Source organism: Lissotriton helveticus, chromosome 5_1, assembly GCF_964261635.1.
Source record: "Lissotriton helveticus chromosome 5_1, aLisHel1.1, whole genome shotgun sequence".
NCBI lineage: Eukaryota > Metazoa > Chordata > Amphibia > Caudata > Salamandridae > Lissotriton > Lissotriton helveticus.
In genome coordinates this window covers 1,668,419,874-1,668,447,045 of record NC_136065.1, presented here as the reverse complement: position 1 = coordinate 1,668,447,045, position 27,172 = coordinate 1,668,419,874, and the positions used below count along the sequence as shown (strand labels likewise).

General features: G+C 52.1%; 1 protein-coding gene across 1 annotated transcript in view; it reads left to right on the top strand.

The window, feature by feature from the left end:
• CDH24 (cadherin 24) overlaps positions 1-27,172 on the top strand; it is a 799,438-nt gene that overhangs the window by 212,718 nt on the left and 559,548 nt on the right. The gene's annotated exons all lie outside the window — the stretch shown is intronic.

Sequence of the window (27,172 nt, the reverse complement as noted above, 5' to 3'; positions counted from 1 at the left end):
TAAAGATTCAGAGCTGCTGCTTCCTGAAGACACAATCACAGCACCCTGCAGAGACCATCACTGAACCCTGCAGGCACCATCAAGACACCCTGCAGGCACCATCAAGACACCCTGCAAAGATCATCACAGCACCCTGCAGACAGCCACACAGCACCCTGCAGACACCATCACAGCACCCTGCAGGCACCATCAAGACACACTGCAGGCACCATCAAGACACCCTGCAGGCACCATCAAGACACCCTGCAAAGATCATCACAGCACCCTGCAGACAGCCACACAGCACCCTGCAGACACCATCACAGCACCCTGCAGGCACCATCAAGACACCCTGCAGGCACCATCAAGACACCCTGCAAAGATCATCACAGCACCCTGCAGACAGCCACACAGCACCCTGCAGGCACCATCACAGCACCCTGCAGGCACCATCAAGACACCCTGCAGGCACCATCAAGACACCCTGCAAAGATCATCACAGCACCCTGCAGACAGCCACACAGCACCCTGCAGACACCATCACAGCACCCTGCAGGCACCATCAAGACACCCTGCAGGCACCATCAAGACACCCTGCAGGCACCATCAAGACACCCTGCAAAGATCATCACAGCACCCTGCAGACAGCCACACAGCACCCTGCAGACACCATCACAGCACCCTGCAGGCACCATCAAGACACCCTGCAGGCACCATCAAGACACCCTGCAAAGATCATCACAGCACCCTGCAGACAGCCACACAGCACCCTGCAGGCACCATCACAGCACCCTGCAGGCACCATCAAGACACCCTGCAGGCACCATCAAGACACCCTGCAAAGATCATCACAGCACCCTGCAGACAGCCACACAGCACCCTGCAGACACCATCACAGCACCCTGCAGGCACCATCAAGACACCCTGCAGGCACCATCAAGACACCCTGCAGGCACCATCAAGACACCCTGCAAAGATCATCACAGCACCCTGCAGACAGCCACACAGCACCCTGCAGACACCATCACAGCACCCTGTAGGCACCATCAAGACACCCTGCAGGCACCATCAAGACACCCTGCAAAGATCATCACAGCACCCTGCAGACAGCCACACAGCACCCTGCAGACACCATCACAGCACCCTGCAGGCACCATCACAGCACCCTGCAGGCACCATCACAGCACCCTGCAGGCACCATCAAGACACCCTGCAGGCACCATCAAGACACCCTGCAAAGATTATCACAGCACCCTGCAGACAGCCACACAGCACCCTGCAGGCACCATCACAGCACCCTGCAGGCACCATCAAGACACCCTGCAGGCACCATCAAGACACCCTGCAAAGATCATCACAGCACCCTGCAGACAGCCACACAGCACCCTGCAGACACCATCACAGCACCCTGCAGGCACCATCACAGCACCCTGCAGGCACCATCACAGCACCCTGCAGGCACCATCAAGACACCCTGCAGGCACCATCAAGACACCCTGCAAAGATCATCACAGCACCCTGCAGACAGCCACACAGCACCCTGCAGACACCATCACAGCACCCTGCAGGCACCATCAAGACACCCTGCAGGCACCATCAAGACACCCTGCAGGCACCATCAAGACACCCTGCAAAGATCATCACAGCACCCTGCAGACACCATCACAGCACCCTGCAGGCACCATCAAGACACCCTGCAGGCACCATCAAGACACCCTGCAGGCACCATCAAGACACCCTGCAAAGATCATCACAGCACCCTGCAGACAGCCACACAGCACCCTGCAGACACCATCACAGCACCCTGCAGGCACCATCAAGACACCCTGCAGGCACCATCAAGACACCCTGCAAAGATCATCACAGCACCCTGCAGACAGCCACACAGCACCCTGCAGGCACCATCACAGCACCCTGCAGGCACCATCAAGACACCCTGCAGGCACCATCAAGACACCCTGCAAAGATCATCACAGCACCCTGCAGACAGCCACACAGCACCCTGCAGACACCATCACAGCACCCTGCAGGCACCATCACAGCACCCTGCAGGCACCATCACAGCACCCTGCAGGCACCATCAAGACACCCTGCAGGCACCATCAAGACACCCTGCAAAGATCATCACAGCACCCTGCAGACAGCCACACAGCACCCTGCAGGCACCATTACAGCACCCTGCAGGCACCATCAAGACACCCTGCAGGCACCATCAAGACACCCTGCAAAGATCATCACAGCACCATGCAGACAGCCACACAGCACCCTAAAGATGCTCCTACAGCATGTGTAAAGATTCAGAGCTGCAGCACTCTACAGACACTGTCTCAGCACCTCAGAGACTCACAGCCCCCTAAAGATACACCCACAGCATCCTGCAAAGAACTGAGCTGCAGCTCCCTGCAGACACAATCCCGGTACCCTGCAGGCACTGTCTCAGCACTCTAAAGATACTGCCATGGGATCCTATACAGATTCAGAGTTGCATCTCCTTACAAACACAATCCAGGCACCCCAGCGACACACAACACCCTCAAAATGCTCCCACAGCAATGTGTAAAGATTCAGAGCTGCAGCTCTCTACAGACACAAACCCAGCACCCCAGAGACACACCGCTCCCTAAAGATGCTCCCACGGCTTTGTGTAAAGATTCAGAGCCGCTGCTTCCTGAAGACACAATCACAGCACCCTGCAAAGACCATCACTGAAACCTGCAGGCACCATCAAGACACCCTGCAGGCACCATCAAGACACCCTGCAAAGATCATCACAGCACCCTGCAGACAGCCACACAGCACCCTGCAGACACCATCACAGCACCCTGCAGGCACCATCAAGACACCCTGCAGGCACCATCAAGACACCCTGCAAAGATCATCACAGCACCCTGCAGACAGCCACACAGCACCCTGCAGACACCATCACAGCACCCTGCAGGCACCATCAAGACACCCTGCAGGCACCATCAAGACACCCTGCAAAGATCATCACAGCACCCTGCAGACAGCCACACAGCACCCTGCAGACACCATCACAGCACCCTGCAGGCACCATCAAGACACCCTGCAGGCACCATCAAGACACCCTGCAGGCACCATCAAGACACCCTGCAAAGATCATCACAGCACCCTGCAGACAGCCACACAGCACCCTGCAGACACCATCACAGCACCCTGCAGGCACCATCAAGACACCCTGCAGGCACCATCAAGACACCCTGCAGGCACCATCAAGACACCCTGCAAAGATCATCACAGCACCCTGCAGACAGCCACACAGCACCCTGCAGGCACCATCACAGCACCATCAAGACACCCTGCAGGCACCATCAAGACACCCTGCAAAGATCATCACAGCACCCTGCAGACAGCCACACAGCACCCTGCAGACACCATCACAGCACCCTGCAGGCACCATCAAGACACCCTGCAGGCACCATCAAGACACCCTGCAGGCACCATCAAGACACCCTGCAAAGATCATCACAGCACCCTGCAGACAGCCACACAGCACTCTGCAGACACCATCACAGCACCCTGCAGGCACCATCACGGCACCCTGCAGGCACCATCAAGACACCCTGCAGGCACCATCAAGACACCCTGCAAAGATCATCACAGCACCCTGCAGACAGCCACACAGCACCCTGCAGGCACCATCACAGCACCCTGCAGGCACCATCAAGACACCCTGCAGGCACCATCAAGACACCCTGCAAAGATCATCACAGCACCCTGCAGACAGCCACACAGCACCCTGCAGACACCATCACAGCACCCTGCAGGCACCATCAAGACACCCTGCAGGCACCATCAAGACACCCTGCAGGCACCATCAAGACACCCTGCAAAGATCATCACAGCACCCTGCAGACAGCCACACAGCACCCTGCAGACACCATCACAGCACCCTGCAGGCACCATCACAGCACCCTGCAGGCACCATCACAGCACCCTGCAGGCACCATCAAGACACCCTGCAAAGATCATCACAGCACCCTGCAGACAGCCACACAGCACCCTGCAGGCACCATCACAGCACCCTGCAGGCACCATCAAGACACCCTGCAGGCACCATCAAGACACCCTGCAAAGATCATCACAGCACCCTGCAGACAGCCACACAGCACCCTGCAGGCACCATCACAGCACCCTGCAGGCACCATCACAGCACCCTGCAGGCACCATCAAGACACCCTGCAAAGATCATCACAGCACCCTGCAGACAGCCACACAGCACCCTGCAGGCACCATCACAGCACCCTGCAGGCACCATCAAGACACCCTGCAGGCACCATCAAGACACCCTGCAAAGATCATCACAGCACCCTGCAGACAGCCACACAGCACCCTGCAGACACCATCACAGCACCCTGCAGGCACCATCAAGACACCCTGCAGGCACCATCAAGACACCCTGCAGGCACCATCACAGCACCCTGCAGGCACCATCAAGACACCCTGCAAAGATCATCACAGCACCCTGCAGACAGCCACACAGCATGCTGCAGGCGCAGTCAAAGCAGCGCGTAGATCCCGTCACAGCACCCTGTACTCAGCGGCACGCCACGCTGCAGGGACTGCCACAGCACCCTACAGAGGCATAGCACCCTGAAGCAGCATCACATGACCCGGCAAAGAATCCGAGCCGCAGCACGTACCAGGGAGTGCCACAGCACCCCGCAGTCTCCAGAGGGGACAGTCCCATTAGCACAGTGTCACACCAGGGCTTTAAGTTGGCCCCCTCCTCCCGGGTCTCAGATCCAGCAGTAATTAAAAGCGGACTTTGAAGCGGTTCACTACCAGACCCATATTATGTCATTAACTTTACTGGCAAAAAGACGGATCGATTTCTTAACAATGCCTGTAAAACCCCTGAAGGTATTCCATGTCAGCGATGCAATCCATATTTCCATTGCTCGCGTTGCTTCGTCGTGCAGTCCCTGGGAGTGCTTGCTTTCTGCAAGATGCTCGGTTGCTGTGGGTTTTTCCATGCAAATATGACTCTTGTATAGTGCACTGAGCTGGGTAGATCCAGGGGTCTGAGTGAGTTCAGTGTGTGGGTGTGTGTTGATGAAGTTCAGGCAGAAGGCAGTGCGAGAGTCTCCCAGGGCCTTTCAGCAGGTCATAGAGGCCTGCAGACTCCGCCTCATCAGGGGTAGTAAGCGCAGTATAAATGCAATCTAAACATGCCCACCCACTGGCCTCTCTGCAGAGCGCACAGGCCATGGTCGCTTGTGCGCCAACGGCAATTGTGGAAAAGACTGAGGTATGTAGATGGAAGATCTCAGAAAGACGTGAGGAGAAAAAGTTCAGTTTCTCTGAGTGACAGACTGCAGAATAGTGGGGTGAAGGCGATAACAGGAGTGTCAGAGACACTCCGAAGGACGCTGCCCCTTCCACAGACCCACGGAATGTTTAATTCACAGTCTTGTATTTCCAGAAATGAAACAATTTCAATTCTAATTATTTATTGCAAGACCACTGATGTTATTCATTTATCTGATACAGCTGATAAGCACAGGCAAATCCAATAGAGCTGGTTTATTGTAGGTATGTGTTTGCTGGTGTAAGACATGTCTGAGTTCAATAACAGAAAACTCATTAAGAGGCACTCCGAGACTGGCCTGGTGGCACACCGCATAAAGCACAGGATTTTACTTTACATATTTTAAGCCATGTTTTTAATGACATAGGCCATGCCTCCTGAAAACGATTGCTAGTTACGCATCGTTTGCCACTCCCCTTTAAAGGACGCCAACTTTTTTCATCCCACTTAAAGCATTGTCTCACAACATCCTACAGAGCATCAACAGCTTGTAGACAATCAGAGTAGTGGCGCCTGATAAACTGAGCAAATGCTTCCTACTGGCGCTGTGCCCCTATCACACTGGTACACGACTGACCCCACAAACGATGGTTGCCTGTGATCTCTCTGCAGCAGAGCTGAGTCTGATCATATAAACTGATCCCCCAGCATTCAACTTGTCCAAGATCACAGTGCAGTCAGTTTTTTGTCTTTACACCTACTTCCATAGCAGCCTTTCGAGAACCCAGAACATCAACCACCTGTAAAGGACAAAGTAGGGTATAGTGGAGTCCTCCCAGTTACAGAGCTTCAGTTACAGACCCTACTCAGGTCCACAGAAGCAAGGCTGTGTATCCTTCCGGGATGAGTAACTCCTAGGGGTGAAGGCAGGATCTCATTTATGAAGATGTGAAAATGACTACAGGGTTTGGTGAATTAACCTAGTGGTCCCTGAATGCTAGTTTTGTTGTCAGTGTGCCCCAAACCCAAAGTCGTCCTTCTGACAGAGTGCTTTCCTCCAGCCACAAACCTCCAGCCTTGCAGCAGGCCCATCCTTGCTCATCTATGAAACAAAGGAGAGACCCTCTCCTCTGCCCGCTTCCCTCTGCCCGCTTCCTTCTGCCCGCTTCCCTCTGCCCGCTTCCCTCTACCCGCTTCCTTCTGCCCGCTTCCATCTGCCTACTTCTCTGCTGAAACTTCTTGACCTCCAGCACATTGAGGCTGGCCTAGAGAGTTCTGATGAGAACCTCTGGGTCTTCCTGATCCACCCAGAGAAGCCTGTCTGTCCTCTGTTTTAAAACTCCTCCGCGCCTCACCAGATGCAGGTAAGGGATAGACCTTACCCTTCGGTCTCCCTGTCTTTTAAACCCCCTCTGTTTTCTCTAGGTGCCCCCTTCCACATAGAGTAGGAAGAGGACATATAACCTGTCCATTCTTAGACACCTCCTCTGGCAACACACAAGCCCGCCACGCCCTCCCCTGGAACCCCTGTGCGTCTCTGCCCCCCCGTGCCTCTCTGCCCCCAGGGTTCATCGATTCTGGGGGTTTGGGAGAGAAGAAGGGGGGCAGGCACGACTGACTAACATTTTGTGTGTGTAAAAGGCCGCTTTATTGAAACAGGTGCACATCACATTTATTAAAACTGGCAAACCGCCTTACAAAACTAAAACCTCTCTAAACATTGAGTTACCTGACCCCTTAGGTTTTTCTCCCCCCCCTACGATCCCCACATGATAACTCCCCCCACCCTGCAATATACAAATCTACAATTCAATTACATCCTAATAGTATCCAATTTCCTCCCCTATATCCTAACTGAAACATCTGCCAAAACCTACAGACCTATCTGCCTTCTTGCAACTGTAACTAGGTACCCTCTAATGTAACTCCCAAACTGTTTACACTTTCCCTGCTCCCGTTCCCCAACTCCCCAAACATAACGATAAAGCACCGAACTCCAGCCAAACTTGGCCAACATCAAAAACAACTCCGCCACCCAGGGAAAGTGGGGTTAGGTGATTACACCGCCTCCCCCTTTCACTGCCCCCCCCAATACCCCCAACAGTGCAGAATAGACCTCCCCCACAGCCCCCTACTCCCTGCGCACCCCCAACAACCGAGACAAAACTTCCCGAAGCTCCAACAGGTACAAATCCATGCCTATACGGGAGAGGTGAACTCCGTCCCCCCGGAACATTTCAAGCGCATCGTACTTAATGTCCCTGTGCCAAATGCGGGCAAACCCCAAATGCCGACAAAAACATACCATCTCGACATTCAACTTCCGCCGCGCCTTGTCTATGGCCTGTGGTTTCACTGCCCCCGCCACATACTGCGCGGTACCAACTCAGTCCATACCACCGTACAATCTGCCCATGTCTTCCGCAGCCCTGCTAAATCCCTCCTCATCGCTCTCATCAAAACCAAACCCGGCTCCTGCACCATATCATTCTCCCCCAGGTGGAGAACCAACACATCCGGGCACCGCCCTCCCCGCACCAAACTATTCAACGTCGTGATCAATTCCTTCCATCTCATGCCCCTCCCTCCTAGACCAAAGCACCTGAAACATAGCCGGGTGAAACCCAGGTTGTCCCCAAAATAACTATCTTGAGCCTGTAACTTCGCCCTCTTCACAAAGGAATGGCCCACAATCCAAACCAACATGTCTCTGGCCAGGGGGCCCGCCACCGAACCTGAAATGAGAAACAAATGTCAAAAATTGTGTCCAACCTTCCCTCCCCGCGCGCGTTCATGCCAAGTCCATGCTGCACACGTACCGCCGATAACAATTGGAGGACCATCTCCCCAAGCGCATAATGTCCCCCTGCCCGCACCCCCGATGATGCGCTTCCGACGCCGCCCCGATCCGGAAGGAGTGCGTACCAAATTGACCCCCATTCACTCACAACCCAGCCAATGCCTTCCGCAACACCCCCAACAGCTGTGACCCCGTTGCCCCTCTCCCACCCGCATGCTGAAACACCAAAAATCCCATTCGCCATTCACTTTCCCATTTCCGCCCCCACCGTACCGGGCACGTCCCCCCCACCACCTCCCGCAGTACCACCCACTCACCGCTGATCTATCTTGGACTTCCGCAACCACAGGCGCACCTCTGCCTGCCCAAAAAACACCTCTGACCACTCCAACCCCTACCTCCTTTCGAACCCAACAGTTCCGATACCCTAAATGCCCTCGCAAACATCCATACCATTAAAGTCGTAAACAGGCAGGCTTCCCTTCCGTCCCTGCATACCCGAGGCAGCATACTCAGCACTCTCTCCAATAAGTCCTGTGATATAGGCCGCCTCACCGCCCCCCCTCCCACACACCGGTGCCCACCCCTCCAGCATCCTAGTCCCGAGCTCACCTGCGGATGGGGCGTTTCCCCAAAACAGCTTACCCAGAAAGCAATTCCCGCCAATTTGCCTGCTATGGTCACCCTCGATAAACCCTTGACTCTCAGGGACAGAATAAACTGCACCACGTCCTCCTGCCTTCCCAGCCCCGGCGGCCGCCAATGCGCCCAGGACGCCACCAAATCCCCCCAGGGCTGCCACATACGCTGTTCTGGTTGACTCCGCCAAGGATCCTAGAACCAGTTGCAACATCCGGTGTTGCCTATGTGCCACATCCGCTGAGGCATGGGCGTCGGGTCCCACTCTGCGTCCTCGGCTAACCCACGGAATCTCCCCCACTGCGAATGAGACAGAGTATCTGCAATGTCATTGTCAATTCCTGGCACATGCACTGCGCGAAAAGCAATGTCATGGCGCAAACAGCCCAACACAAACACACGCAACAACTTCAGCACTTGCTCATCTCTGGCGGGCTGGCGATTCACCACCTACACCACTGCCATGCTATCCACATGGAAAGTCACCTTACAGGGAGCCAGCACCTCACCCCACAGCCAAATCGCCACCACCAAAGGGAAAAGTTCCAGGAAGGCAATGCTCCTCCCGCCCCCCAGCCACTCGGGGGGGCCACCTCTCCGCACACCATTTCCCGTTCCAGTAGAGGCCGAAACCGTCACTGCCTGCCGCGTCCGAGAAAATCTGCACATCCCAAACCATGTCCACGTCCAGCTGTAAGGGCACTCCGTTGAACTAGTTCAAGAAAAACCGCCACATCCGCAAATCCTCCCGAACGCCCGCCGACAAACGCACATGATGGTGCGGAGGCCTCTCCCTGGCCAATGCCCGGCCCAACCGTCTACAAAAAGTCCGCCCGACTCGGACCACCCTGCATGCAAAATTGAGATGGCCCAAAAGGACCTGAATGTCCAACACCGTCACCTTATGTTTTTCCACCATCACTTCCAAGAGCCCCAGCATCTGTTGTTGTTTGTTCACCGGCAACCTTGCCTCCATCAACACCGAGTTCAGCTCAATGCCCAAAAATGACAGCGCCGTGCCTGGCCCCACTGTCTTTTCTGGCGCCAAAGGCACCCCAAGGTCCTCCATGAGCTCCTGGAACCTGTCCAGCACTACCTGGCAGTCTGTGGTGTCTGAGGCCCCGACCAGGAAAAAGTAATCCAGGTAGTGCGTAACCCCCTGGTGACCCGTGCGTTCGTAAAAAACCACTGCAGGAACGTACTAAAACATTCAAAAAGCACGCAAGACATCGAGCAGCCCATCGGCAAAGCCTTGTCCACATACCAGCGGCCGCAAAACTGGATCCCCAGCAGGCACCAGTCATCTGGGTGGACAGGCAGCAGCCGGAAAGCCGACTTGATGTCGCTCTTCGCCATTACCGCGCCCTGCCCCGCTGCCACCACCAAGTCCATGGCCGCCTCCACGGAAGAGTAAGACACCGCCGCCTCATTCTCGTCGATATAGTCATTCACCGATCCGCCTTCCGGCCATGTCAAATGCTGGATCAAGCGGAACTGCCCCACTTCCTTCTTGGGGACCACACCTATGGGTGACACTATCAACTCCTCCAATGGCCAGTCTAAAAAAGGACCCGCCATGCAGCCCTCCTGCACCTCCTTGTCCAGCTTACCCTGTACTACGTCTGGGTGTTCCCGAGCCGACCGCAAGTTGTCCGCCCAATGCCGCCGCCGAAGCCCTTCGTAGCCCAACCGAAACCCAATCCCGAAACCCAGTCCACAAACGCTCCATAGCCCCAGCATCTGGGTAATTGCGCAGGGCCACTGTCAAGCGATCCAGCCTAACCGGAGTACGAGCCCTTTGGCCCAGACCCCCTACCGCCTAGGCCACTGCCCGACGGCTGCGCGACTCTGGAGCGCCCCGCCCCGCCTGACGCCTGACGCCTGTGGCCCCCATGTTGCTGCCCGGGGGGGCCCCAACACCGAAGCACTGGGTGCCCATACTTACCGCACCCGGAGCAATCGTGTCTAAAGCGGCAATGTTCCCTGGCACACACTCCTTTATTAAAATCCCAACAAGCGCCCACTGCATTGGGCTGGCTCTTCGCTCCGGCTCCCACCCCTCCTCGGGTGGGGTGGCCTTGAAAGGGCTGATAGATTATTGGGAGGCTGCTGGCGGTAAAAATTGTCTTGCCTGACCCCGCCAGCCCCATCGTGTGCTGCCAAAGATCGCAGTCTAACTCGCCCCACTTCGCCTCGGGATCCCACGCCATCCTCGCCCGGAACTCCTCGTTGTACTGCGCCCACGCATACCCCCCGCCCGTGATTTGCGCCTTTCTGATAACATCCATGTACTTAAACAGGGACGCCGATCGCTCCAGGAACTTCTCACAACACACACTGGCAAATATAAAAAAGGCCGCTGTCCAATTCTCGATCGTCAACTGCACCCGCGGGCGCTTCTGTAGCTCATATTCCTCCTCCTTTGACCCTTCCTTTGACCGAACCTCACAGTGCAACAGCTTCATCAACTTCACATACTCCCCCTTCCAAATCTTCTCCTTAGTTGATGCCATCAAATGGGCCCCCAGCGGCTTTGTAACCCCCATGTAAGGGAGCCGCTTCACCTTCAGCTCCTTGCTCTCTGGTTTCGCTGCGCCACTCCCTTCCGCGGACCCGCCCCCGGCCGCTGTGCCGTCTGCCAACCCCGGAATTTCGGGCTTTGTCCCCTCGCCTGCCGTCGGATTAATGCCCGCGTCCGTGCCGCCAGCGCTCAGCTTTTCCAGGACCCCTGCCCCCCCGGTGCCACCCTTGGGTTCCCCATAAGCACTCCCCCCAGGCGCCGCGCGGTCTCATCCGGCCCCACACCCCTATCCATCACATACTTTCCTTTGCATAACCGATCCACCCCCCTCCCCCCCCACTCCCACCGACACCATGCGTGCAGCGGCCGTGGATTTACCTGAGACCAAGGTATCCCCTCGCCGCTCGTCTCTGCTCCGCTCCGGTGCCGACCTGCCTCCCGACTGTGTCCGGCCGCCACCACACCCATGCCCCGTGACACCTGCAAAAAAGAACTCACACCATTACCGGACCCCCGTCCGCCCACGCCATCGCTCAACTCGCCTTCCTCCAAACTGTCATCATCACCTTCAATCAACTCCACTTCCCCCCACACGTAACTCCGGCATGCCGGCGGCGGCGCCGACTGTACCCTGCTAGAGGCCCACATTCCGCCTCTCTCCCCACTCAAAACAAAACAGTCCTCCGTGCTGGCGATCCATGACTTCTGCTGATCCCCAAGCCGCTGGGGCCCTGTGGGTGGAGGCGGCCGGCGAGCCCGCCTGGGGCCTTCGTGAGCCAGCTGCGCCGTGATCCCTCGTTGTCTCCAGGCTCACCGCAGGAAGCTCCGCCCTCCCTTCTCCTTGGTGTCGCTGGGCCGCCCCAAGCCTTACCAAGTCCGCACCCCCGCGCTGACCTGCCCCCTGCAAAAGAAAAGGTACTGCTGGAGTGCTGGGTCCCTGCCACTGTGCCCACCCCCCAAACTGACCTCCCTTCCCCGTCCACCCCCGCGCCGCCCTCGTCCTCATCCTCATTCCACACGAGCCCCCCTACCCCCGCACCCCCTTCCTCCAAAAAATCTCCCCCTAGTGCCCAGCCCGACCCCCCGATGCCCCGCCACCCCCGGCACCCTCTCCCACCCTCTCTGACGGACCCGCCTCGGCCTCCCCACGCCCCCCCACCGCAGACCCCGTCTCCCGCAGCCCCTCCTCCCAAGACGCGAAAACATCCAAACCCTCCCACTCCCTCTCACTACCCTCCAACTCTATCAGCAAAGGGGAAGCCCCACCCGCCAACACCAGCTCCCCTCCCCACCCCTCAGTCCCTCCCGGGGCCACCAGCTCACCTTGACCTCCGCTCCCCCCAGTCCAACCCCCCCTCCCAACCTCCTGTCCCCCGGCACCCACCCCTCCCCGTGCCCCCTTTGTCGCACCCCTCCGAACCCTGCTTCTGCCTCTCCCTGCAGTCCCCCTGGCCCCCACCCGGGCAGGTGAGGGGCTCTCTTGCCGTCCCCTCTGGGCCTGATCTCCCTCTTTGCCTGGTCCTCCTCCTCTCCCCCCCTTCGCCCCCATCCCCCGGGCAGCACCCGATCCAGAGGCTCTCGCTCCCACCACGCCCCTCCTCAGCTCCCCCGCCCCCTTCCCCGCCCGCCCCTCCAGCCCAGCAGAGGCCCCGCGCATTGAGCAGGCCTCCGCTCCAGTCACACCGCCTCCAGGGCGGCCGCACAGTGCCTCGCGCAGCCGCTCCTCCACCACGCGATCCCTCCCGCTCCCAGCCCCGCCCTCCTCCCGCCCACGGACGCCATTGAGAGCCCCGGCGAGGTGCCCCTGGCATTGCGCCTCGCCCGCTCCTCCCTTACCACGTCACCACCTCCCGACAGGGCCGTGCTCCTCGGCGCGGCCCTGGGGACTCACCAGTAATCGCGGAGCCTTCCGCGGTGGCGAGCAGGCCAGCACCGCCGCCCCCACGCCCGCGGAGGCCCGCCGCACCGGGCGCGCTGCCTGCGGGCCCACTAAGAGGTCCATCCGCCCGCCTCACTCAGCAGGCGGATGGCCTCCAACACCCTGCCATCACCAGAAACCGCCATAACCGTAAGTAGGACAAGCCTTAAAACCAGCTACCACAAAACACTAAACCACAGCTAGGGAAACTGACCAGACAAAAACTACTCTGCCGCTCCCAGCCACCAGGTCTCAGTACCTAAAATGGTGGCTGGGGACATGCGACATTCCCTTAAATAATCCTTGGGCTGCCTACCTCATAATTGGGCTGCCTTTGGGCTATCCCTAGGCAGCCCAAAAGCGACAAAATGGCCGCTCCCTGCCTGTGCCCCCCCTTCCTCCTCCCAAATCTGCCCGGGGTGCAGACCTCGCGGCTCGGCTGCCCCCCAAATCCCCCTTCTTCTGGGGGGAGACCCTGCCCCCCACGGTCTCACACCGAGCTCAGCCCAGGCATGCCAGGGTTCTCTGTGAATGTCTCCCTACCTCCCGACCCTCGGTGGCTCTACTGACGAGTGTCGATCAGCCCCATCATGCCGCACGTGGTACAGTCTGCACGTCCCTCCGGGGCCCGTGAAGCCCAGCAGGAAGCGTGTCGCCGTCTTCGGAGTCCCGTGACAGCTCGACACACCTTGCTGACAGGAGACACAAGTACTTTTCCTAAACACGGGCCTTCAGATAAGGGGGGCTGGTGAAGGGGCGCACTTAGCATCCGTCACTCCAGCATGTCCTCCTGAGGAAGGGTCACCTCCACACGACCTTTCTCACTCAGGCTGGCAGCCGCGGCGCGCGCTGCCCCATCCCTCCCTCTCCGTATGCAGAGTGACAGGTAACCCATCACTCTGAGGCGAGCCCCCTCCCCCACCTGTCTGGCTCCTGCTGCGGCCGCCACAGTCTGGGGAACAGCCACAGAGTCGAGGTAAATGGGATTTAGATGGCATTAGGACAGAGCGTTCCCCCTCCTCTCCTTTCTTACCTTGTGAGAACCCTCCCGGAGGGAACGCTCCTAAAAGATTTCCTTACCTGCAGGGCCGGAGAAGCGGCTTCTGAATAATACAATACAATGTTCTTTGCTGGCATGACAAGCCTGACAAGTGTTGCCAGGATAAACACACAAAACACATTAAATATTGACGTCTTTTCAGTGGTGGATTTAGCTTTTACAGGTTACTTCCCAACCACCCCCCCCCCCCACTTATCCTGCAGAGAAGCTGACTATCTCTGGTGTTTCTCGGCTCGTCCGCAGCCTTGGCACTTTTGGACTGGTGGCTAAGGACCTCATTATAATGTCAGTTGGGTTGCAACCGACAGACCATCGGTTGCGGTCAAACCAACATCTGGGGCCGCAGTCCGACTGCCGTATTATGATGGGTGGTAGGTGGAGGCAGCGGGCGAAGGGACTGACCGATGCTTCTGACGGGTTCAAGAAGCCCGTTTGACCATCGGTCAGAATGTAATCCCCTACATTAGGGCAGTGTCTGCTCAGGCACCACCATTACAATATCCCTTTCATATAGCATTTCATGTTGGTCTGACTGCCATTGAAAGGCTGTCAGAAACTGACTTTGGGGGCCACTAGTAGGGCCCCTGCCCGTGCCTGGCACACAGTAGATAAATGTTTGCAAACATCCATTTTTCTAATGCGGGTTGTGCTGCGGCCCTTTTCCAGCCACAATATAAGCCGCAATAGAAAAATTTATGTTTCCGAACTACTCATTGGCGGTGGCATCCTAATGTATCAGATGGAACCGTCGACTACTAGTCGGTCGGTTTCCATTCCAAAATGATGTCCGTCGGATGCGTGTCTTACCGGCATCGTAATCGGGCCCTAAGTGTAACAAGCATTTGCAATGCAATAGGTCTTGCATTTATGAGAGTTAGATCTATTGGTGTTGTAAATGACTGTCTTTTATGTATGTGTTTTGGTCTGGAGTGTAGTGGATCTATGAACAGAGATGCAGCTGCAGCACTGTCTAGAGGACTTAGAATCACTGGCAATATCATTTTGGATTACAGATAGTGTGTACAACAAATAACGTTGCTGATTAAGAAATAAGTTCCATTCTCAACAGGAAGGTTCACATCAGTCGATGTAGAACATTTTACGGGACAGATTGGAGAACAAAGAAAGAGCTTCTCAGCTATGCAGTTTTCTGCTATGAAATAAAAGCAAGCGCCTTTAAAAACACAACTACAAACTATTTTAAATTTTACTCCAATTCAGACTCCTTGCCTAATCATTCTCAATGTCAAAAATAGGTGTAAAAGCATTTCAATCAGCTTGTTTGAAGATAGCCTGAAGGATCAAGGATTTAAAGTACACATTTAACCTCTGAAGCCACCTGCCGCAACTTTTTTCCCTCTAAGGACACCAATTTAGAGACAAGGAGTGTGGAGTGGTGAGACAGGGTTGAATAGTTTGTAGCAGTGTTAACAAAAGATACCGCTTGGCTCCAGTAAAGCCAGAATTTGCATAGCTATAGATCACAATCTTTGATCGGACCCGCATATATCAATGTTGTTGGCATCAGACATTGAGTAACTGGTCCTAAATCCATATACAGTAACCTTGACGTGGAGTTGGAAAACTTCTTAAAAGAATAAAGATATGTATGTTTAAGTACATCGTTGCATATTTTGCACAAACGCTTCTGCATTTAAGCAGTGATTTGCACTTAGGTTTGTAAATATTTACCAAAGTCTAAATTTGCGTATGTTGCACAAATTTTGGGTTTTAAAATATGTATTTATTTAATTGTGTAATTTGCACATAATATTGGCGTTATTTACACAAAAAGCAGGCATTCAAACTGCAATATGTAAATGGCAAAAAAATTAACTAATCAAAATGAAATAATGTTTTCTGTCAAGCTCTATAATACACAAAAGTCAAGAGTGACATGCCTCGTAATGTGATGGTTCCATAAGCACATTTTGCACAGAGTATTTTTTCACTGTTTATGCTCACATGGTACAAAATTTCAAAAAAATAATTGTATAAATAACCAATATCGTACTGCAGGCTCACTATGTGACCAAGGGCATGTGTTGCCCGAAACGCGTCATGCAAGAAGTGAGAATGAAAGGATAATAAACCTACCTACAATTTCCATGCTGCCTGGTGGTCCGTTGATTTCTGTGTTTGCCGTTTGGAGAGACAGGAAGTAGCTGTATATATATATATATATATATATGTATATATATATATATATATATATATATTTATATATATATATATATATATATATATATATATATACACACTGCTCAAATAACATATTTTTTAAGCAACCTCTTTGGGATTATTATAGCCGTAATATGAACTTGTCCGTTGTGACATTATTGCTCTCCAATGTACAGTTTAGAGTTTGCAGTATTAGTGGTGGTAATGAGATGGTAAAAATATGAAGCATATATAATGGGGCAGGTATATATGATTTCTACATATGCTTCTATCTGATATCATACATGTTTTGATATTTACTGCTATTGTCAGGAAATAACTATAGTAGTTATTCACTAACATCTAAAGAGGATGTTGGGTAAAAGCGAAAGCAGCCAACTTTGGAGCTGGGGAACGGTCCGAGCCCCGGTGATGGCTGAACATCTTGTGATTCTGGGCAAATCACTAAATCTACCTGTGTCTTACCCAAAATGAATGTATCCTAGTGTAATGTAACTGGTGTTGATTTAAATCGCTCTAATACCTTCTACAAATGAAGACTAACAGTATTTGCACCTAACCCTCTGATTTTCACGTAACTGAGGAAGATTCAATATAACACCGTGTTGGCTCCATGGGCAGCTTTAGGTTAATAACATCTTAAAACAACACATGAAAGTAAATCTAACAGAGCCTGGCCACAATTTTTTTTAAAGCAACAAGTACTACGACCAGACACAATCTAAAAGGAAGTGCTAACCGTAAATACAGAACTAAGGGCCCCATTACGATGGCGGGTGGACTTTGTCCGCTTGCCACCGTAATGCAAAACGGGACCGACCGCCAGAGGTGCGGCGTTCCCGCTAGGCCAATTAGGATGTGATCGCCTCCCTGGCGGTTGCATCTCGCATCTTCAACATTGTGGCAGGCGGTGTTGTATGTAGCACCCGTCGCAATGTTGAATTTGTAGGCTGTGCATTGACAGGCACAATGTGACGGGCACCACACGGTGCCTGCCACCTTGTGCGTGGCAATGGTACCCCCCAAGTACAGCCACCAACCCCCCAACCCCCCAGGGGCCAGCAATGGACCCCCAAAGTCATTTACCGTATGCCTTTCCATGGTGGAGTTTCCTCCATGGAAAGGCATACTCACCACAGGCATCCTAATATTGATGGCGGTGCCTGTGAGGCACTGCCACCATATTGTGGGCCTTTTCCGCCCGGCCAGCAATACGACCGGCAGAATAGCGGTGGACGGACTTTCCGTCTGCCACGGTAGCGCTCGCTATAGTAATAGCGCTGGGGTAAAATGTGTTGTGATGGCCTTGTTCGCGCTTTAAACATGTGGATTATTATTATTGTGCTGGCGTGTGGATCGCCACCGCCGCCACAGCCCGCCGGGCGATCCGCACGACTTCATAATGACTCCCTATATCTTTTATCAGACCGGCATATGTGCATGTTGTGGGCAGCAGATATTTAGTACTTGGCCCTAAATCTATGTATGAAAACCATCACCCCGGTTTGAGACACTTTTTTAAAACAATATACCCGCGAAGTCCGTCTCTGGGAGAAATATACACATTTATACCAAAATAAATAAATAATGAACAAATTACGCATTATTTTTTCTTGTAATCGGGCATCAGGATGAATCCAACCATTATATGAGCAAAGACCCGTTGATAGAACATTGCACTTCATTGTACAGCTGAGTGTTCGTGGTAATAGCGAAGGTGATGAGACGATAAAAATATGAAGCTTATATGGTGCGGTAGAGAGCTATTATTTGTACATATGCTTTTATCTGATAGAATACATCTTTTTTTCAATGTTTACTGCTAGTGTCAGCGAATAGCTGTTGTAGACATTCAGTGACATCTAAAGAGGATGTTGTGTAAAGGCCTGAGCAGCTGACTTTGGAGCTGAGGATTGAGGTTTGAGTCTTGGCGGCCGCTGAACATCCTGTGATTCTGGGCAAACAATTTAACCTCCCCGGAATTTTTTTTAAATAATATACCCACCAGTTTATTTCTGGGACAAATATATACAACAATTAAACACAAAACAAAGCAAAATGTAACAAAATAATACCATGGAAATTTTTTTACACATCAGCAGTAAAAACACAGACACGCAAGCGAAAAACAATAACGTCCCACTGGCGATAAGCATGTAGCAAGTCAAAACACCAACAATAGTGTAAAGGAAGAGGGCAGAACAAAGCAGTGTTTATTTCAGGGTTGGCTTCAAATTAGTCAAGTGTATAATATTTTACTTACACAGTAATAAATGTAATAAACTGTTGGAAGAAGCAGTAGAGGTGGTCCAGAGCTGTGCACACACAAAGGAAAGTCTGCAGTGGCACAGGGTCCTGTGTTTGCGAGATGTGAATGAAAATAAAGCATTTCTCCAATATAACAAACACAATTAATAATTGTGTGGCATAAACTGAAGCACAACAGCCATGAATTACGTGACGCGCTGCAGCAATTACAAAAATAGTTCTCTTCAACAACAGAAGCAGCATGCAAGTAGAAGGAAACTTTAGTTGGGTGGTGGTCCTCTGAAAAACTGAAGTGAGGTATTGTTGTGTGAACCACTTAGGAGGCAGCAAAGAAGAAGGACACTGGACCGAACCAATCGCAAGAAGCAGGTGGGAGCAAAGTCCTTTATTCTAAACAATAGGTCTTCCAGACAGCGCATGCGGGCTGCCTAGGTTCCGCTTGACCTAAAAAAGAAAAAAAGCAACTATTGCACCCAGGATCTGGAACAACATCCTTATATCCATCAGGACTGCCCCATCGATGCCTCAATTTAGGAAAGATTTGAAGATGCACCTCTTTAAAGAAAACTATATCACAATGCATTAGCCGTCTACATCCCATCTGCCTCTCCTATCCCTTGTTGAGTGTTTGTTTGCTTGCCTGTGACCTGTACAACGATATGCTGCATTTTTGTGCGAGTTTTATGCTATAAAAACAGCATGTACATGTATATACATATATCCATACTGCAGAATCCATGCACTGCGTCACTTTTGGACATACACATAGACATATTTTGTTGCTCCCTGTTTTTGGCAGGTCACCTAGGATGCTGACATGCTTCCTGCATTTTACTAGCCAATTCTTCTTTTTTCATTGCAGAACGGGGAGAAATTGGTGCTCCGAGTGTGTTAATAGGTGAGCCATTGAGAGACTGCCTCACAGTATCTTCTTCTACCAGGTCACCCTCTTCTGTCTGCATTGGTCAGTCTCTATTTCTAGTCTTGGACCCTCAATCTGTATTTCTGGGAAGATTGTTCCCAGTGACCTGTCATTTTCTGGCAAGGTATGTTGTTGTCCCAGGTGTAGTGTGACCAGATGGCAAGGACTGGCCATGACAGTCCTGGTTTTAAAAGGACTGTCCCTGAGTCCCAAAACAATTTTTTTAAATGAATACATGTCTTGAATTTAGAGCGAGGGTCAGGTGAGTGCGCACATTAATCATAATCAGGGCCACTGGAATTACAGCCAGGTTGAGTAACTTTTGCAACTTGAAAAGGCGAATTAAGTGGTGTAATGCAGTATTTTTTGTGATAGTCGTACTTTATTATTTTGTCATTTTAAAACTTGTTAAAATTGTCTTGGCATTGGCTGCATCTCATTAGTGCCACTTTAACACCCAAAGATAGCAAAGGCAGCGAAAAGGTGTCCAGTCAACCTTTGCAAACCGCCTTCCACTGTGCGGAAACACGTGTACCTGCTTCTTTAGTAACTTTTGGACCGTTGAAACTATAAGCCTTTTTTTTTTAATCTAGAGATCGTGCAGCAGATGATGGAGTATGTGGCAAATGCGGCAACTCTATAATTATGTGAAAATCGCTTTGACCGCACAATTGCATAATTCCAGTGGCCCTGATCATAATGTTGTGCAGTCTCACATTTACACTGGCCCTCTCAGCCAATCAGGGACAGAAGTTCATCACTTAGAATCGCTAGCCATGGTGCCTCGCCTCATTCACGGAGTACAGCAGGATTTAATGAGTGAAGCAGTGCCTGGGAAGCCCCTCACTAAAGTCTGGGATGAACAGCAGTCTGCTCCTGGAGCTCATCACAGCAGGGGGGAGCGTGCGTTTATTATTTAATTTTAATCCGAAAGAAGACATAGACATATTATTATATCTAAAGTCGGAAAAGAGGCCCTAAATAAAAAAAAATGTAAATCTGTATTTGTAAAGCACGAACTACACACCCTGAGGAGTCTCAAGGCGATGGAGGCCGTCGTGGAAATTAAGTGAGCTATTGCCCAGAGTCACACGGTGCTGAACTGAGCTGCTTCCAGGGGATCAAACCGTGAGCCCTGTGCTCCGAAGTCAGCTGCCCTGGCCGCTGCACCACCTCTCCCACTCTGAATGTATCCAGGGTAGACAGGGCTTTAAGTGGACCGGCAGTTCTTTAAAGCAGGTGCAGGGATGGTTCTCCATTTTCGCCCTCACACTCAGAATAGAAAAGTAAATCTTAACTCTGCAGCAGTTCCCTGTTTTTGATGTAACTTTTATTTTTTTGCAGTTCTGTATTGCAAAACTCGAAGTGCTGTACATGAGCACCAACAAGGACATATTCTTTTTTTTTTTGATAGTCACAGACGATTAAGTGATTTGCCCAGAACCACAGGATGTTGAGCCGACGTGGAGACTCAAACCTGCTTCCTCAGCTCCAAAGTTGGCAGCTTTAGCCATTACGGCACAACTTCTCGCGCAAGAACTAAAACATTTCTAATATTATATACAACAAAGCCATTGTTGTTTGTATACATGTAGTATATTTATCTTATGCAGCTAACAGCATTTGACCAAGCCAATAGTCCTGGCTTGTTGTAGGTGTAATGTTACCTGTTGTATTATGTATGTGGAGGCAATAACAGAAGTAGCAAAATACCAATCAATCAATCAATCACTGCATTTGTAAAGCGCGCTACATACCCGAGAGGGTCTCAAGGCGCTGGGGAGGGAGGGGCCGCAACTGATCGAAGAGCCAGGTCTTGAGGAGTCTTCTGAAGGCCAGCAGGCCCTGGGTCTGTTGTAGGATGGTGGGGAGAGTGTTCCAGGTCTTGGCGGCGAGGTAGGAGAAGGATCTGCCGCCGGTGGTGGTTTTCCGGATGCGGGGGACTGTGGCGAGGGCGAGGTTGGCTGAGCGGAGGCTTCGGGTGGGGGTGTGGAAGCTGAGTCTGTTGTTGAGGTAGGTGGGTCCGGTGTAGTGCTTTGTGTGCGTGGATGAGGAGTTTGAAGGTGATCCTTTTGTTTATGAGGAGCCAGTGCAGGCCTCTCAGGTGGGGTGTGATGTGGCTGCGGCGGGAGACGTCGAGGATGAGTCGGGCCGAGGCGTTCTGGATTCTTTGGAGTTGTCGCAGGAGCTTGTTTGTTGTTCCTGAGTAGAGGGCGTTCCCGTAGTCGAGTCTGTTGGTGATGAGGGTCTGGGTGATGGTTTTTCTCGTGTCGAGGGGGATCCATTTGAAGATCCTGTGGAGCATGCGGAGGGTGTTGAAGCAGGACGCGGAGACGGCGTTGACTTGCCTGGTCATGGAGAGAGTGGAGTCGAGGATGGCCCCCAGGTTGCGTGCGTGGTCCGTGGGTTCCGGGGCTGTGCCTAGCGATGCGGGCCACCAAGAGTCGTCCCAGGCTGATGGGGTGGGCCCGAGAATGAGGACCTCCGTCTTGTCTGAGTTCAGCTTCAGTCTGCTGTCCTTCATCCAGTTGGCTACGGCTTTCATTCCTCTGTGGAGGTTGGCTTTGGCGGTCTTCGGTGAGGGATATGATCAGCTGGGTGTCGTCGGCGTAGGAGATGATGTTGAGGTTATGTTGTCGTGCGATGTGGGCGAGAGGTGCCATGTAGATATTGAACAGCGTCGGGGTGAGGGAGGATCCCTGTGGGACGCCGCAGATGATCTCGGTGGTTTTGGAGCGGAAGGGTGGGAGGTGGACGCTCTGGGTTCTGCCGGAGAGGAAGGATGTGGTCCACGCCAGGGTCTTCTCTTGGATACCGGCGTCATGGAGGCGTGCTGATAGGGTGCGGTGGCAGACCGTGTCAAAGGCTGCTGATAGGTCCAGGAGGATGAGGGCGGCTGTTTCTCCTTTGTCCATCAGGGTCCTGATGTCGTCAGTGGCGGTGATGAGGGCGGTCTCGGTGCTATGGTTGCTGCGAAAACCGGATTGGGAATGGTCCAGGATGTTGTTGTCTTCGAGGTAGCGGGTCAGCTGTTTGTTGATGATCTTCTTCGTCACTTTTGCCGGGAATGGGAGCAGGGAGATGTGCCGGAAGTTCTTGAGGTCCTTGGGGTCTGCCTTAGGCTTTTTCAGAAGGGCGTTGATCTCGGCGTGCTTCCAGCTTTCTGAGAAGGTTGCTGTCTTGAAGGAGCAGTTGATTATTTTCAGGAGGTGGGACGCGATGGTTGTGCTGGCTTTGTTGAAGACGTGGTGAGGGCAGGGGTCCGATGGGGATCCGGAGTGGATGGAGTTCATGGTTTTTATGGTGTCTTCGTTGCTGACGCTGGACCAGACCGTCAGGCGACTGGTGCGGGTGGTAATCGCAGGGGTGATGGACATGTTGGTGGGTGCGGGGGGGTCGGAGTTGAAGCTGTCGTGGATGTCGGTGATCTTGCGGTGGAAGAAGGTGGCCAGGGAGTCGCACAGGTCTTGTGATGGCGGGATGTCGTTGGTATTGGAGAGTTCTTTCACGATGCTGAAGAGTTCTTTGGTGTTGTTTGCGTTGTTGTCTAGGCGGTCCTTGAAGGCGGTCTTCTTGGCGGTCCTGATGAGTTGGTGGTGTCTGCGGGTGACGCTCTTGAGGGCTGTGTGGTTGTCTGGTGTTTGGTCGTGGAGCCATTTCTTCTCCAGCTTCCGACAGGTGTGCTTGGAGATCCGGAGGTCCTCGGTGAACCAGGCGGCTTTCTTGTTGGTGTGGTTGGTTGTGGGGGTCTAGAGAGGGGCGAGGGTGTTGGCGCAGTCGTTGATCCACTGTGTGAGGTTGGTCGCGGCGGTGTCTGGGTCGGTGGGGTCGGTGGGTGGTCTCAGGGCGAGGGCGGTGGTCAGTTGGTCCTCGGTGACCTTGCCCCAGCAGCGGCGTGGTAGCTGTTGGGTGCGGTGGTGAGTGGTGGGTTTGCTGAAGGAGAAGTGGACGCATCTGTGGTCGGTCCAGTGGGGTTCGGTGGTGTGGTTGAAGGAGACGTGGGGGCTTGCGGAGAAGATGGGGTCGAGCGTGTGTCCAGCGGCGTGAGTAGGTGTCGTTACGAGCTGTTTGAGTCCGAGGTTAGCGAGGTTGTCGATCAGGGCGGTGGTGTTGGTGTTGTTGTTGTTGTTCTCGAGGAGGAAGTTCAGGTCCCCGAGGAGGATGTAGTCCATGGAAGCAAGAGCGTAGGTGCTGATGAGGTCAGCGATGGTGTCGCTGAACTGTGGGCGTGGTCCGGGGGGTCTGTAGATGAGTGTTCCTCTGAGGGTGACTCATTGAGTCAGGTGACTCATTATGCTGAGCATAGATTTTTAGCATAAATGTTTTAAGCCACGCCCTTACTTATATTTGGCCACGCCCCTTTGAGAGACCCCCAGGTTTTTTTATACCTCACAAAGCCCTGAGTGTAGACCTTTAGCAACCATTATCGGGCTAACATCAAGTCACTTTTCTATGTCTGTCCCAGTTTTTAATTCGGAAAATCTGGCTCCCCTACCCAGGTGTGTCTCCGAATACAGTGTGTGGTGCTCCCTTGAGGGCCTCTTCTGCACCCCTGGGGTGTCCTCAGACCTGCTGGTGGTCTCCAATGCTGGGGCTCTATGAAGGGCTCGCGAGAGACATCTGATGCTTGCCAGGCAGTCCCCCAGGGGTACTTCTCCCTCACCTTCCTCCCCTCTCCTCGCTCTTGGTGGACTCAGATTCACATTCAAGGTCGCTTTATTTATTACTCCATTGTGGCCGGAGCTTGTTCCTCACGTTGTTACTCTTTTGTTGCCATACAGAGGGAGACAATAAATGCAGCTGGTGGGCATCCTGGTGGGGGCTTCATGACTAATCTGAGGAGAAGCCGTAACAGATCTGGCGGCTCTTCCCCCATGCTTCTGTGCCCCCCGCATGAGTCACAGGTTCTCTCTTCACGCTTTCTTCAGATATGTTTCTCTGATGCTGCACACCACGCGCTGCTTAGTTTCCAGCTCTTCACCCTCGCATTGTGCAAGGGTCTTAGTCAGGGCTGGGTGTCTGGGCGTCCAAGGCTCACGCTCAAGGGAGCTCAGAAACCCAGCCTTTCCTTCTGATTCTCTTACACCAGCCCAGGGCGGCCCTGGCTCGGGGAGGAACTCTCTCCTTTTCAACAGCCACGAAGTTCTAGGGAACACAAAAGGAAAGCGGATGCTCCAAATTTATACACTTTCTCGCTCTTGCATGAAAATTGCAACAATTAAAAGGTAAATTTGCAGACAATATTCCTGCCTACATTTCCCAGTAGAAAAAGTCTGCAGAATGAAAAGTGAAAGATAAAAAAGTCTGCATGTATTTTCCCTTTCAGTCTGGGTTCCATTTAAATGAAAATTGTCTGGCAACGTTTTGTCAAATTATCTCTCAACATGGAGAAATACTGCTTGTGGGCGAGAGTGAAGTTAAAGGGAACATCGCAAATCGCTGGCACAAAAATACTTTGCACGCTCCTGGGCGACACCGAGGGCATCAGAAATGCCCACTCCACTGCTGGCTGGTATCTGAGGGCCTCACACTTTAGCAGTGTGGCCCCTGCGGAACTGAACCAGGAGTGAAAGCATTGAGATCCAGCATGGCGCGCCGCCCCAAAGTCCTACAGCGGGGTGAAGCTCCCTGTGCGTTGAGTAAGTCTGAGACCTGGGGTCGCTGCAGTGGCGCATACAAGATGGCACCCCCTGCATAATGTGTCAACAGGCCCTTGAATCACCCATATCTCAAAGATATTCATTGACCTTTAGCTGAATGGGGCCCCGCTGAAGAGTTAGGAGCCCCCTTATGGTTGGGGTGCCCTGTGCGGTAGGGGCGGTAGAGACCTGCGTTCCGCCCCTGGGACACAGCCCCCCACGGCCGCTTTTCTCTGGACCCCGACCCGCCATCTTGTCCATTCCCTCGTCCTTTCCCCTTTTCCCTTGTTTCCCCCTTGACGATCCTTAAATGTTTCTTCCTTTTCCTGATTTGCCTTTTCCCAATACCCTTGTATCCCTCCCACCCTCCCTTTGTGTTGTGACTGCGTCCCCCCTCCGACCCCACTTAATGGAACTCTGCTCTCCTGGTTTTTTGGGTCTTGACCTGAGAAAATCTACTATTTGTATATAGAGATAGCTCTAATCACTAGTATATGCAGTAAACCTTTGTACTCTCTACCATTCCTATGTGACTCTTAGAGTATATCCATTTGTATCCCTTCCCTATGTATGTAGAGATAACTCCAATCACTAGTATATGCAGTAGACCTTTGTACTCTCTACCATTCCTATGTGACTCTTAGAGTATATCCATTCGTATCCCTTCCTTATGTATATAGAGATAACTCTAATTACTAGTATATGCAGTAGACCTTCGTACTCTCTACCATTCCTATGTGACTCTTAGAGTATATCCATTCGTATCCCTTCCCTATGTATATAGAGATAACTCTAATCACTAGTATATGCAGTAGACCTTTGTACTATCTACAATTCCTATGTGACTCTTAGAGTATATCCATTTGAATCCCTTCCTTGAGTGCTCCTCCTTGTGTGACTATAACTTGTACATTTGCAATTTATTTCTGTTTGTATCTTTTATACAACACACGTAATCCTGAGTCCTTATGTATCGCAACTGGTTCTTATGTAAAGCACTCTGACACCTTTGGGTAATGTTCACGCTATATAAAATTGCATTAAATAAATAAATAAAATAAAAAATAAATAAATAAAACCACACTCTCACGGTTGTACTGCTGAATATCTACCCCAAAAATATCGTGGTGCAAGAATATTGAGGGCCAAATATTGAAGGACAAAATTCCGAACAGTAAGTGCATATTGGGAAGTATAGATTTATCATCCCTAACACCGCATCTATGTGCCTTGAAGGGTAAACAACGTTTACGACGAATTTTTTACTACGCGTTACCTTTACCACGCGGCCGTTACAACGCAAGTCGTTACCACGACTTGCGCTGGAGGGCGCTGTGGGATAAGGAATTTTATAAATTTATATTCCAACACCTTCCCTAGTATCCACGGGGACTGGTATTGGAATATAAAATTATAAAAATCCTAAATCCGCGCCCTCCACGCAAGTCGTGGTAACGACTTGCGTTGTAGCGGCCGCGTGGTAAAGGTATGCGTTGTTACAACCTGCGTTGTAACAACGTACATCCGCCTTGAAGATATATGCACTGCATAGGTACATACATGGGGAATTAGGTATGTAAGATCTAGGCTTACTTACCTGTCAATATTTTCTTTCTTCAATATTTCGTCCTCAACATCCTGTCCCACTGATATTTTGGGTTCAATATTCCAGGAGCACACCTACTCACTCAGTTCTAACATTCCAGATCAGCATACAAGTGTTGTTTCAACTACCTACATACATAGTAGTGACTGGTCTGAAGGCAATATTTTCTTCTTCGAGAATGTATAGGATTTCTGTAAAAATATTATGAATCAGCGATGTTATGAGAAATTGATAATACAGGCAATAGACCAGTCTGAGGAGAAATGAAATAGTAACTGGTTTATGCAGCAACGTTTAAATTTGCACTTCAGGTAGAAAAAATACAAATCACTTATATTCTCTGGCATTTTTTCCAAATACCCTGATATGG